Consider the following 14542-nt stretch of genomic DNA (forward strand, 5'->3'; position numbering starts at 1 on the left):
CTGAGATATAGAGGGAGGGACTGAGATATAGAGGGAGAGGAGGAAGGGAGCGAGGGACTGAGATATAGAGGGAGGGGAGGAAGGGAGGGAGGGACTGAGATATAGAGGGAGGGACTGAGATATAGAGGGTGAGGGAGGAAGGGAGGGAGGGACTGAGATATAGAGGGAGAGGGAGGAATGGAGGGACTGAGATATAGAGGGAGAGGGAGGAAGGGAGGGAGGGAGAAAGAGAGGGAGGGACTGAGATATAGAGGGAGGGGGAGGAAGGGAGGGACTGAGATATAGAGGGAGAGGGAGGAAGGGAGGGACTGAGATATAGAGGGACAGGGAGGAAGGGAGGGAGGGACTGAGATATAGAGGGAGAGAGAGGAAGGGAGGGACTGAGATATAGAGGGAGAGGGAGGAAGGGAGGGAGGGAGGGACTGAGATATAGAGGGAGGGACTGAGATATAGAGGGAGGGGAGGAAGGGAGGGAGGGACTGAGATATAGAGGGAGGGACTGAGATATAGAGGGAGAGGGAGGAAGGGAGGGACTGAGATATAGAGGGAGAGGGAGGAAGGGAGGGAGGGAGAAAGAGAGGGAGGGACTGAGATATAGAGGGAGGGACTGAGATATAGAGGGAGAGGGAGGAAGGGAGGGACTGAGATATAGAGGGAGAGGGAGGGAGGGACTGAGATATAGAGGGAGAGAGAGGAAGGGAGGGACTGAGATATAGAGGGAGAGAGAGGAAGGGAGGGACTGAGATATAGAGGGAGAGGGAGAGGGAGGAAGGGAGGGAGGGACTGAGATATAGAGGGAGAGGGAGGAATGGAGGGACTGAGATATAGAGGGAGAGGGAGGAAGGGAGGGAGGGAGAAAGAGAGGGAGGGACTGAGATATAGAGGGAGGGGGAGGAAGGGAGGGACTGAGATATAGAGGGAGAGGGAGGAAGGGAGGGACTGAGATATAGAGGGAGAGGGAGGAAGGGAGGGAGGGACTGAGATATAGAGGGAGAGAGAGGAAGGGAGGGACTGAGATATAGAGGGAGAGGGAGGAAGGGAGGAAGGGACTGAGATATAGAGGGAGGGGAGGAAGGGAGGGAGGGACTGAGATATAGAGGGAGGGACTGAGATATAAAGGGAGGGACTGAGATATAGAGGGAGAGGGAGGAAGGGAGGGACTGAGATATAGAGGGAGAGGGAGGAAGGGAGGGAGGGAGAAAGAGAGGGAGGGACTGAGATATAGAGGGAGGGACTGAGATATAGAGGGAGAGGGAGGGAGGGACTGAGATATAGAGGGAGAGAGAGGAAGGGAGGGACTGAGATATAGAGGGAGAGAGAGGAAGGGAGGGACTGAGATATAGAGGGAGAGGGAGGAAGGGAGGGAGGGACTGAGATATAGAGGGAGAGGGAGGAAGGGAGGGACTGAGATATAGAGGGAGAAGGAGGAAGGGAGGGACTGAGATATAGAGGGAGAGGGAGGAAGGGAGGGACTGAGATATAGAGGGAGAGGGAGGAAGGGAGGGAGGGACTGAGATATAGAGGGAGAGGGAGGAAGGGAGGGAGGGACTGAGATATAGAGGGAGAGGGAGGAAGGGAGGGACTGAGATATAGATGGAGAGGGAGGAAGGGAGGGAGGGAGGGACTGAGATATAGAAGGAGGGGGAGGAAGGGAGGGAGGGACTGAGATATAGAGTGAAGGGAGGAAGGGAGGGACTGAGATATAGAGGGAGAGGGAGGTAGGGAGGGAGGGACTGAGATATAGAGGGATAGGGAGGAAGGGAGGGAGGGACTGAGATATAGAGGGAGAGGGAGGAAGGGAGGGAGGGACTGAGATATAGAGGGAGAGGGAGGACGGGAGGGACTGAGATATAGAGGGAGAGGGAGGAAGGGAGGGAGGGACTGAGATATAGAGGGAGAGGGAGGAAGGGAGGGAGGGACTGAGATATAGAGGGAGAGGGAGGAAGGGAGGGAAGAGGTTGGAGATATAATGCAGACACCCAGATGACCAGACAAAACCAGAAACCAGAGATAAGGGAGTTGAACTTCCACCCGTCTTACAACGACGACTCAAGTTCAGCCGGGCAAACACACCTGGCAGACGCTATCGCATGCAGACACACACACAGACACACAAACACACTCCCACACAGACACACACAGACACACACACAAACACACTCCCACACAGACACACACACACACACACAGACACACAAACACACTCCCACACAGACGAATGCGTAACGTTCTATGGGTGGTGATGATATTCCAAGACAATGAGAGGTGTCATAGTTTGTATATTAACTGCAAGTGTGTGTGTGTGCGTGCGTTCGTGTGTATGTGTGTGCGTGTGTGTGCACGTTTGCATGTGTGAGTGTCATCCCAAACTAAATACCTTAGGTATTTAGGTAAACAACCAACAATTCCATAAATGTATGTAATACTTTTTATTTTCATTTTTTTCAAGACAAAATGGCTGAGTGTAGAGAATAACGCAGACAACTGTTGTTGAAAAAAGAGTGGCATCTCCAAACGAACAAGAACTCAACAGAAGAGAGTAGAATTCCCAGAAACTGAGTGGTGTGGGTCAATGAAATTTGGTCATTAAAAATACATGTTTAAAAACAATCAGATATTCAACAAGAGAGAGAAAATGTATTGATTCCTGCTGTGTGTGACTCTGTTTTCAACAAAGTTGTGTATAGTCGTAATAAATAGGTACGTCCACTGTCGGAGGCCAAGTTCAAGTTCAGTTCAGAATAATCAGCGTTTAGAACAGACAGGGGAAAAAGGCTGAAACCCTAAACGTACCAACGTAGCATTGTCATGTTCACAAAACATGTAGTCTACTTTACTGTACCAGCTCAAGTAGGCTTTTCTTTTCCCACCCCAATCATTTCTGTTTTCATTAGAAATGTTTTGCAAGTGAGATTTACCACTTTAAAAAACCCATGAAGCACCATGTACGGTTTAGCAATGAAAAATAGATAAAAAATAAAACCGCTAAATTGATTTCCAGATTGATGTCCTTTTTTAATCAAATTGACTGCATAATGACTGGAATAGTTCTTAATTCATTGATGTGACTGGAATGTGGTCAGGTGGTCGAGAGGAACGGACAGTAGAAAGTTACACTACCGAGAACCCAACAATAGCTTGTGTTACTGCATATAAAATGACAGGAGAGGAAAAAACAGTTAAAAAACCGAAAATAAAAGATATATACAACCCCCTGTGTTACCATGTTGTGGCACATTCTGACGGTTACTGCTTGAGAAAAGCCATTACATGGCTCCTCTTGTCCATAGAACGCCACAACGTTTTCAATTTTCAAAAACATACTTAATTTTTGTTCAAGCGTACAAATTATTCACACTATAATAGTATTATCCTGCCAAATTAAGAAAATATATACGGTGGCAGCTGGTTGGGCATTTTTTTCTTCAACTACTGAAAAGAGTACATTGGGACCTTTTAAAGAGAACAAGCGAACAGTTGAAAATACAGGCTTCAACATAAATACTAGAAGTGCCTACGCTAAGTGAACATTAATTTCAAATACCATTCTAAATACAGGAACAAGTAGACCATAAATGTGTATTTTAGCATGTATTTTAGCATAGGAACATGAGTGTGCATTTTCCTATGTTTTTTTTAAAGTTCTCTCTATATATTCACATTCAATCATAAAATCTCTCACCGATGAAAATGTTGTTTAACCTGAAGACCTGTGTATATAGCAAAAAAAGGCAAAAAGATGAGTCATGTTCATTTCGTATTCATAATATAGTGATACAATCTTGAGCATAACCATCAAGATTTAACGAGAAACCAAAAAAATATCATCAAAACAAACTTAAATAAAGTCTCCCCTAAAGATATTGAAGTGTTACATTAAAAAACAGAGTATTTATTCATTTTTATAAAAATTTGAAGTAGGAAAAAAAATCTTGCCCTATTTGAGCAGCAAGGTTTCTTTCTTTCTTTCTGAAGCAGGAGGGAGTATGGCGGTTCCTGCATTGATACTGTATTACCCAGAGGCCCCCAAAACTGCTAGGCCCCCTGGGAAACAAAATGGCTGGCGACGGTTTCTCGTTTCACTCTTATCTGCATGAAGCAATGACACCACATCAATCGGTCTGCATTAGAGCAAAGATTTCCCTTGAGTGTCCACCTGTAAACTGGGAAAATTTAACAGTGCACATATTTCATCCTGGGAAAAGTCCCAGTTCTTATTATTTTATACTCAACCGACTGTACCTCCGATTAGAGAGACAGATACAGGATCCAAGGCAGAGTGACAAGTGCTTTACCAACAACATTATGAAAGGGGGTTGATGTAAGTCTGTAAAATCAAAACAACAGCGGTGAGGTGTAACGTGTCAACTCAAAGAGCACAAACCGATGTGAAAGATTCAAATGATGTAAAAATCGAGCGGGGGATGTGTTTTACTGAATACACTTCTCAAAATTGTTCTTAAATTTAAAAAAAATGAATTTCCAATATCAATTAGTTTAAGAGGCAACATTTCAACTTTTAGGAAATCTGATATAACATGTGGAAAAAAAGAAATAAGAGCTTATTAAAAAGCTTATAATGCATTTAGAAATCTGGTCATTCCTTGCCCCCAACCCCACCCCCTTTTCAAAATCAGCCTGACATGTCAGAACTAAGAAAAACAAGTCTTCAGGTGCCCAGCCGCCACAGCAACACACTGTCATGGCCGACTCACCGAAGATCCCAGCAACAAGGACAACAACATAGTTTTGTGCTACTTACAAAAAACTGTAAAACCTTTCATTTCAAAACAAAACACTCTAACACATTAAGAGCTTAAGTTTACAGAATTATAACAACTCATTATTACATTTAGTACCCCTATGTAAGGTACCAAACAAACACAAATAAAACCCTTTATATAAACACCACATAATCCCCAAAATAGCATGTAGCTATATGCCAGTAAACAGAATGAGCATCTGAAGTATATTATACAATGAGTCAGGCAGATAAAATAATTTACCAGAAATATATATTTTTTGTTTCAACTGGTTCCTTGTGTTTCGCTGGGTCACAGAGGACGATGTCATATTGTACAGGCGCTTGATGCAAGAACCTGTTTCTTTCCCGTTAAACACATGTCCGCTAGCTATCGTTTGTAGCTGAATCTCCGAGCTTATAGCAAAAAGGAGGATTAACTAATGCAGGTCAAATATTCCAAGGCACAATTTTTTTGCTTTTTCAAACGATAACTCTTCATTTCAAATTGACCACCACTATATCTTCTAAAAGAAAATGTTATGTTGCTAAGTGGCTACCGTCTCCTAGGCAAACCCAATTGATATTGATATTGATAAAATATTTTTAAAAGACCAGTCAAAATTTGACCCTGCTTTTTGTAGTTCAGGGTTAGACCATTCACACTGCCCACCATGTTTCCAACACCAAACTGTACAAGATATGTAAAACAGCACGTATATGCAGCATGGGGGTTTTCTTCCTCTTATCTTTTTCTTAAAAAAAAAATCAAAAGTACCAACCAACAGCAACACAATTACAACCAACCAACCAATGAAGGACAATTTTCTCTAAGTAGCCAAAACACACTGAGCATGCCGTCCAGATACAAAAGTACAAAACATGTAAATTATTGCACAATAGAAAGGCTCAAAAGTTTTTGTGTCCGATGCAATAGTATTGCCCCAAATATGGATCAGCTTTTTCAAAGGTACAGGGTTTTTGACTGGTGTCTAACCCCTGTCAGTCTCCCCACCTTTTGCCATGATTCAGCGAATCAGGGAGCTGCCCTGCCTCCCCTACTCAGTCTTAATTTCCAGGGTGGTTGGCATGGGATGATCGCTGTGCCACTTCTTCATGTGTTTCTCTAGAGTGCTGTACACACTGAAAGGCATGTGGCAGATTTCACATTTATAAACGTCCTTGCCCATCTGGCCGTGGGTCTTCATGTGGCGAGTGAGCTTGCTGCTCTGGGCGCAGGCGTAGCTGCACAGGTCACACTTGTAGGGCCTCTCTCCCGTGTGGCTGCGCCGGTGCACTGTCAGGTTGCTGCAGTTCTTGAAGATCTTGCCGCAGTACTCGCATGTGTCGCTCCGCCGGCTGCCATCCTTGGAGCTGGGGCGCCCGCCACTCCCTGACAGGTGGGGGGTACTGGCCCCACTCCCCGTCCCGCTGTGGCCCGAGGCCCCGCAGCCGCCATCCAGCTCCTCGGGAGGCGTCGAGTAGCGCAGGCTGCCGTTCTCGGAGGAGTGCTCGGAGGATGTGGCGAAGGGCGATTGTCTGGTGGAGTACTCTCCAAAGCTGAGTAAGGGGTCCTTGAGTTGTCGGGAGGCGGCATAGCCGGCCAACCACTGGGAGTAGACGTTATCTGTGTTGGGGATGGTGGGCGTGGGAGGATCCAGTTCTTTCTCCACCTTGATACGCTTGGTCATGGTGCTGAGGGACCCGGGGCTCCCTATCAGGAGCTTCCTGGTCAGGGTCTCATTAGAGAGAGGACCCAGGCCATTGGCCGTTGGGGTGGTGCCACAGACCTCGTCGGCCCGGTCCGACTCCAGTGCCAAGTCCTCTTCACAGGCGTCCCGGGGAGTGCTCCGTCTGTGGGGATGGGAGTGGGGGTGGAGGGCCTGGCTGTTCTGGTGGTGCCGGGCCCCTTCCAACAGCAGGCTGAAATGATAATCATTCTTCTCACCTTCCTCAGTCTCCATCTCCTCCTCTCCTTCTTCCTCCTCTTCCTCCTCTTCTTCCTCATCTCCCTCTTCCTCTTCATCTCCCTCCTCCTCCTCTTCTTCCTCTTCCTCCTCCTCACCATTCTCAAGCAGCCCGTTGTTCTCGCTCTTGAACTTGGCCACCACGGACTTGAGGGCGCTGGTAGCGCTGCCCACCAGGGCGCTGGTGCCTGGGTCGGGTGAGCTGGCGGTGGACAGGCTGTCATCCGACTTGGCATTGAGGGAGTTCTTCTGAGAGTGCGTCTTCATGTGGCGCTTCAGCTTGCTGGCCTGGGTGCAGGCGTGGTTGCACAGGTGGCATTTGTAGGGCTTCTCTCCTGTGTGGCTGCGCCGGTGCACGATCAGGTTGCTCTGGAACTTGAAGGTCTTCCCGCAGAACTCGCACGACTTGGCCTTGAGCGGCGTGGTAGGCTGGGCCGGGTTGGGGGTGGAGCGGAAGCCGGACGAGGGCGACTGGGAGGTGGAGAGGGGAGGCGTGGCTGAGAAGGGGGGCTTAGAGCCCGGCTGGAAGGGCTGCAGCAGCCGTTGCATAGGGCTGGGGTTGTTGGGCGACAGGGGTGGGGAGGCCCCCGTGGGGTTACCCGCCAGCTCCCGCAGTCTCCTTGAGAAGTCCATGGCGGGCGATGGGTCCAGGACCACTGAGTTGAGCCGCATCACCCTGTCGAAGGCGCTCGGGTGATGGGTGGCCAGCGCCAGGTTCTCCGGACTCAGGTGGTGCCGTGGAGGCGGACTAAACAGAGGAGGCGTCCGGGGGTAGCGTCCCTCGTGGGGGACAGAGGCGGCCCCTTCCCGGCCAGACACGGACCCAGGCAATCTCAGCAGACTGAAGGGGCTCCCATCGGCCAGGTGGACACCGTGGAGGGGGGGATGGGAGGTGCAGTCACCCCCCATCCCGGGCGGAGCGGCTACCCTGGGGGTGAGGGGGCTGCCTGGCTCGCTCTCCAGATAGATGTGGAAGCCGTGGGTGTTCTGGGCGTGCTGGAGCAGGAACCAGGCACTGCTGAACGGATGCTTGCAGGTCGTACACGTGTAACTACTGGGCTCATCCTTATCTGTGAATAGGAGAGAGAATGAAGAAGGGTTACTTGACTGAAAGAGAATGAGGACCTCTAGGATTGCTAGACCGTGATACTTCATATTTCAGTTCGACAACAAAGATATCCATTGTATTTGATAAATAATTCAGCTTCAGTTTTTACCAGCTTAATTAATACACTGAGATTTAAACATGCATTCAATTACACAGCCCATCTAAACAACACCAGCAGCGAGATCTCAATCAGTGTATACAATTTACACAGACGAGGAGGTAATTAGGAATATTTTAAACAATAATTGAATTTCAATGGCCCTTGCTCGATGACCTGAGATTTGCCTGACAATGCGTTTGTAATCTCGTTAAACACACTCAACCATCCTCCATAGATGTGTTTAGAGAATTAGAGGGGCTAAAGTAGAACATGTGTCTAATGCTGACACATTTACATTTCACATTTTAGTCATTTAGCAGATACTGCAAAGTCAGTGCTAGTAAGGGGGGAAAAAAGTGAATGAAATACATATTATGTATTATAAAATATATTTGGATTTGTTTAACACTTTTTTTGGTTACTACACAATTCCATATGTGTTATTTTTGATGTCTTCACTATTATTCTACAATGTAGAAAAAAGGAAAAATAAAGGAAAACCCTTGAATGAGTCGGTGTGTCCAAACTTTTGACTGGTACTGTATATATATATATATATATATATATATATATATATATATACACAGTGGGCAAAAAACTATTTAGTCAGCCACCAATTGTATATATTAGCACTGAATACAAAAAACAAGGTCAGGTGTTAAAAAAAATTAAAGTTCCTAAAAGAAAACACACCCAAAATGGAGACAGCCAGAGAATGATTTGAGGGTGGTGCTATGAAAATGCATTTCATGTATTATTATTCTATTTGGGATAGTTTCATGGTTTACAGCTTTATTTGAAATCCTCTCAGGTGAATAGAAAAGAAGAATTGAGAAAGGAGAAGTGAGATATGCAAAGTAGCACATTCTCTACACCACTCCTCAAATGTGCCTCTTCTCCTTCATCTCTGCTTTCGTTTCTTCTCTCCTTTTGTTTCTTATCCCTTTTTTCTGTTTTGTTTGATCTGTCAGCCAGGCAGGCAGACACTTAACCAAAAACATGAATGTGCTGCCAGCTATAAGGATTAGCCGTTGCTAAGATGGCGGACGGGGCAGAAGCCAAGCCTTGCTGTACCCCACTGTGGCTGTCGAGGCTAGGGGTGAGGAGGACACTGTGCAGGCTGGGCTCCCGCTGCTAGAGCAGCCTGAAGGAGGAGAAGAAGAATGCGATGAAAAACAGATTCTCACGTGTCGGCCTCCCTGCCACCCTGGCCCTCTCATGACAATTCCACTTAAAGAGTCGCTCTTTGATATGTACGGCCCTTGTCAATGATATAGCTATACCCATTGATCCATTCATCCCTCAGCTTTATAGCAAACTGAGTGGGGCTGCCGTTTTGTTGTTTTTCAAATGAAGGGTTGGGCCTTTAAAGAACAGCAAGCAACAGGGAAATGTGCACCCAATCAAAGGCAGCTCCACAGAACCTTTTTTTCACTGAAAAGAGATCTGGGGGGCTGGCAAATTATGGATCATTACAATCTGCAAAAATTACAGTTAATTGCTGCCACCTGCAAGGGGCTCTGACCTCCTATGGATTTTTTCCGTCATAAAAAGGCAATTTGCCCACGTTCTGCCTTTCCACATATAAAAATGCACAGCGTTTTTTGGGGGGTCATTATATTGGCTGAAGTAGTGACGGTACAGCAGCCTCTCCTTCACTGCAGCCTACGTGAGTAAAACATTTAAACATGTTAACCCTCGCAAGGCTGCAGGCCCAGACGGCATCCCCAGCCACGTCCCCAGAACATGCGCAGACCAGCTGGCGGGTGTGTTTACGGACATATTCAATAAATCCTTATCCCAGTCTGCTGTTCCCACATGCTTCAAGAGGGCCACCATTGTTCCTGTTCCCAAGAAAGCTAAGGTAACTGAGCTAAATGACTACCACCCCGTAGCACTCACTTCCGTCATCATGAAGTGCTTTGAGAGACTAGTCAAGGACCATATCACCCCCTCCCCTACCTGACACCCTAGACCCACTCTATTTTGCTTACGGCCCCAATAGATCGACAGACGACGCAATCGCAACCACACTGCACACTGCCCTAACCCATCTGGACAAGAGGAATACCTATGTGAGAATACTGTTCATCGACTACAGCTCACATTTAACACCATAGTACCCTCCAAACTCGTCATCAACCCGCCCTGTGCAACTGGGTCCTGGACTTCCTGACGGGCCGCCCCTCAGGTGTTGAGGGTAGGTTACAACATCTCCACCCCGCTGATCCTCAACACTGGGGCCCCACAAGGGTGCGTTCTGAGCCCTCTCCTGTACTCCCTGTTCAACCACGACTGCGTGGCCATGCATGCCTCCAACACAATCATCAAGTTTGCAGACGATACTACAGTGGTAGGCTTGATTACCAACAACGACGAGACGGCCTACAGGGAGGAGGTGAGGGCCCTTGGAGTGTGGTGTCAGGAAAATAACCTCACACTCAATGTCAACAAAACAAAGGAGATGATCATGGACTTCAGGAAACAGCAGAGTGATCAGCCCCCTATCCACATCGACGGACAGTGGAAAGGGTGGAAAGCATGAAGTTCCTCGGCGTACACATCACAGACAAACTGAAATGCTCCACCCACACAGACAGTGTGGTGAAGAAGGCGCAGCAGCTCCTCTTCAACCTCAGGAGGCTGAAGAAATCCGGCTTGTCACCAAAAGCACTCACAAACCTTTCCAGATGCACAATCGAGAGCATCCTGTCGGGCTGTATCACCGCCTGGTACGGCAACTGCTCCGTCCACAACCGTAAGGCTCCCCAGAGGGTAGTGAGGTCTGCACAACGCATCACCGGGGGCAAACTACCTGCCCTCCAGGACACGTACACCACCCGATGTCACAGGAAGGCCATAAAGATCATCATGGACAACAACCACCCGAGCCACTGCCTGTTCACCCCGCTATCATCCAGAAGGCCACGTCAGTACAGGTGCATCAAAGCAGGGAAAGGGAGACTGAAAAACAGCTTCTATCTCAAGGCCATCAGACTGTTAAACAGCCATCACTAACATTGAGTGGCTGCTGCCAACATACTGACTCAACTCCAGCCACTTTAATAATGGAAAGATTGATGTAATAAATGTATCACTAGCCACTTTAAACAATGCCACTTTTATATGTTTACATACCCTACATTACTCATCTCATATGTATATACTGTACTCGATACCATCTACTGCATCTTGCCTATGCCGTTCTGTACCATCACTCATTCATATATCTTTATGTACATATTTTTCATCCCTTTACACTGTATAAGGTAGTTGTGAAATTTTAGGGTTAGATTACTCGTTGGTTATTACTGCATTGTCGGAACTAGAAGCACAAGCATTTCGCTACACTCGCATTAACATCTGCTAACCATGTGTATGTGACAAATAAAATTTGATTTGATTTGATTTACATCTTATGTATTTCCAACATGTTTGGAAATGTTTTTTTACGGCCCACATTACTCTTAAAGCGCTCATTCTACGGTGATCTGCAACCCTGCCCTGACAACACGTGCCACCCTACAGTCTCCCTATGTGGGGAAACTGATGTTGTTGAAAAGGACGAAGCAGGAGGAGAACGGCTCACGTGGGGTATACACCTTCTCTTCCTCTGAGGCCTTCACCTGTCTATCTGTCGGAGGAGGATCGAGGCACACGCGTGGGGTATACACCTTCTCTTCCTCTGAGGCCTTCACCTGTCTATCTGTCGGAGGAGGATCGAGGCACACGCGTGGGGTATACACCTTCTCTTCCTCTGAGGCCTTCACCTGTCTATCTGTCGGAGGAGGATCGAGGCACACGCGTGGGGTAGCCGGCGTGAAGGTGCCAGGCGTGAAGGTGCCATTCGTAATGGCTGCCTGAGACGACACTCGTGAAGGACAGCGGAGTGCCACAACACGGCCGGCCCCTAAATCATTTGCCTATACATCAAAAACACCCGTCTCTCGCTGTGCAATCATCTGGTCCAGATGACGTTTGAAACCTCCCTGCTCACAAGACGACAACACAGAACAGGGTGGATAATTGATGCCCTCGACATATTGATTGGCACCGAGCCGAACCAATGTGACGTACCCATTCCCACCCGCCTGTCCGGCAGACACTAAACAACAAAAAGAAGATATCTAAATTGGCCTTGACTAGACTATGGGCGCTTCTCAAATGTCACTCTATTCCCTATATAGCATTGACCAGGGCCCATAGGGGGCCATTTGGCACGCAGCCTATCCCTCTCTAATGATCCCGGCTCAAAGGGAAGGACAGCGTGTGAGGAAGCAGAGAAACATGTCCTGACAGGGCATTTGATGGCCTTGAAGATTATAAAAAGGGAAGGAATATGTGAGCTTGGGGGAATTATCTTCTAAAATCTCCAATGGAAAGAAAAAGAGGAGAACCCTTTCAGCGAGCGGTCTCTAGATTCTAGAAGCTCTAAAGCTAAAACTAAGTCGAGGTCCCTTTGAAATAGGACCAGGAGAGGAGAGACTGGGCTGAAACCAAGGCTGGGGAGAAGGCTTACGGAGATAGGGGGGAGGGGAGGAGAGAGAGAGAGAGAGAGAGAGAGAGAGAGAGAGAGAGAGAGAGAGAGAGAGAGAGAGAGAGAGAGATTAGACCCAACCAAATCATGAGAAAACAAAAAGATAATTACTTGACACATTGGAAAGAATTAACAAAAAAACAGAGCAAACTAGAATGCTATTTGGCCCTACACTGAGAGTACACAGCGGCAGAATACCTGACCACTGTGACTGACCCAAAATTAAGGAAAGCTTTGACTATGTACAGACTCAGTGAGCATAGCCTTGCTATTGAGAAAGGCCGCCGTAGGCAGACATGGCTCTCAAGAGAAGACAGGCTATGTGCTCACTGCCCACAAAATGAGGTGGAAACTGAGCTGCACTTCCTAACCTCCTGCCCAATGTATGACCATATTAGAGAGACATATTTCCCACAGATTACACAGATCCACAAAGAATTCGAAAACAAATCCAATTTTGATAAACTCCCATATCTACTGGGTGAAATTCCACAGTGTGCCATCACAGCAGCAAGATTTGTGACCTGTTGCCACGAGAAAAGGGCAACCAGTGAAGAACACACACCATTGTAAATACAACCCATATTTATGCTTATTTATTTTATCTTGTGTCCTTTAAACATTTGTACATTGTTAAAACACTGTATATATATATAATATGACATTTGTAATGTCTTTATTGTTTTGAAACTTCTGTATGTGTAATGTTTACTGTTCATTTTTATTGTTTATTTCACTTTATATATTGACTTTATATATTATATACCTCACTTGCTTTGGCAATGTTAACACGTTTCCCATGCCAATAAAACCCTTGAATTGAATTGAATTGAATTGAGAGAGAGTGAGAGAGAGAGAGAGAGAGAGAGTAAGAGAGAGAGAGAGAGAGAGAGAGAGAGAGAGAGAGAGAGAGAGGGAGAAAGAACGAAAAGAGGAAGAACAGAAAAAGAGGATAACAAGCCTACCAAGGACATTGCAGCCTGTCGCAACACAAAGCAGAAGACGTCTATTGCAGCGTCTTTCTCTGTACAATGCACTGCTATCACCAGAGAATATGATCCGCAGCCATGCAAAGAGCACAAGGACAAATGTTAAACAACAAGATATTGCCCATATGGCCCATTCGGCAGGATCACATGTATTCCAATACTGTCTCAGCCAGTCAGACAGAAGGAGACAAGGCCGGGCTAGACAAAGCAATAGTGATGGGATGATTATAAACAGTCTAGTCTTGGGAGGTGCTGCAGCCTGCAGCCACTTTGTACACGCAGATCCAGACCGTCTCATTGTTCCCCTGCCGCAATATGCACCTCCACACCCCCTACTCCCAACCCTCCGCCCCTGTACACTAGTGTCAGTCCCAGACAGACCCCCTCCGCCCCAACTGAACCCCTACCATTGAAACACAGCGATAGACAAACAACCTCCGTTGGCTACAATCAACAATGACCTTGAAACAAATTCACAATGCCACGGTAACAACTAAGTCCCCACGCCAACTTTCTACTGTTCCTGCAACTACTTGACTTTTCCACCATTTTGTTTTGTTCTTGACCAACCCCTGCTAAGTCTCTCCCTCCTCCTCCTGACCATCCCAACTGGCTCTCGCAGATATCGGTCATTGAGGTAATGGAGGAATGTTGTTATAGGATTAGCAAGGCATCGGAGGAGGAGAGAGAGAGCCAGGAGAACACTGTACGTCAGCTCAGCCATTTTGGACTTCCACCTGAAAAGTGATTATACTAATAACGGTCCCTGCCAATATTCCTAAGTGTTTCTGGGTGTTGGTAGGAGTGATCGGGGAGGATATGGAGATCTCTTCAGAGTGCTGTGATAGAAAGTGTTAATGTGACTACTAGTCTGTTCATGTCATTCGTGGATTCATGGACAGAGAGTGGTGATGGAGGAGGATGGGGGGTCCAGTCTGCCATTAGCCATCCCATGTGTGTGTGTGTGTGTGTGTCTGCCCTCCCTCCATCAGTATTCACCCCAACGCGGTGGGTCTCAGCTGGTCGCGGCCCTGCTCACTCTCTCTCTCTCTCACTCACACACACACACACACACACACACACACACACACACACACACA

At 47.1% G+C, this 14542-nt stretch overlaps 1 pseudogene across 1 annotated transcript; it reads right to left on the reverse strand.

The window, feature by feature from the left end:
• Window positions 1-2414: 2414 nt before the first annotated feature.
• On the reverse strand, window positions 2415-7881 carry LOC109880321 (B-cell lymphoma/leukemia 11A pseudogene; annotated as a pseudogene). The gene has a single exon (XR_004209586.1). The product of XR_004209586.1 is annotated as a B-cell lymphoma/leukemia 11A pseudogene (transcript).
• Between the last annotated feature and the right edge of the window lie 6661 nt (window positions 7882-14542).

This window comes from Oncorhynchus kisutch, unplaced genomic scaffold (genome assembly GCF_002021735.2).
Source record: "Oncorhynchus kisutch isolate 150728-3 unplaced genomic scaffold, Okis_V2 scaffold4056, whole genome shotgun sequence".
In the NCBI taxonomy this organism is placed as follows: domain Eukaryota; kingdom Metazoa; phylum Chordata; class Actinopteri; order Salmoniformes; family Salmonidae; genus Oncorhynchus; species Oncorhynchus kisutch.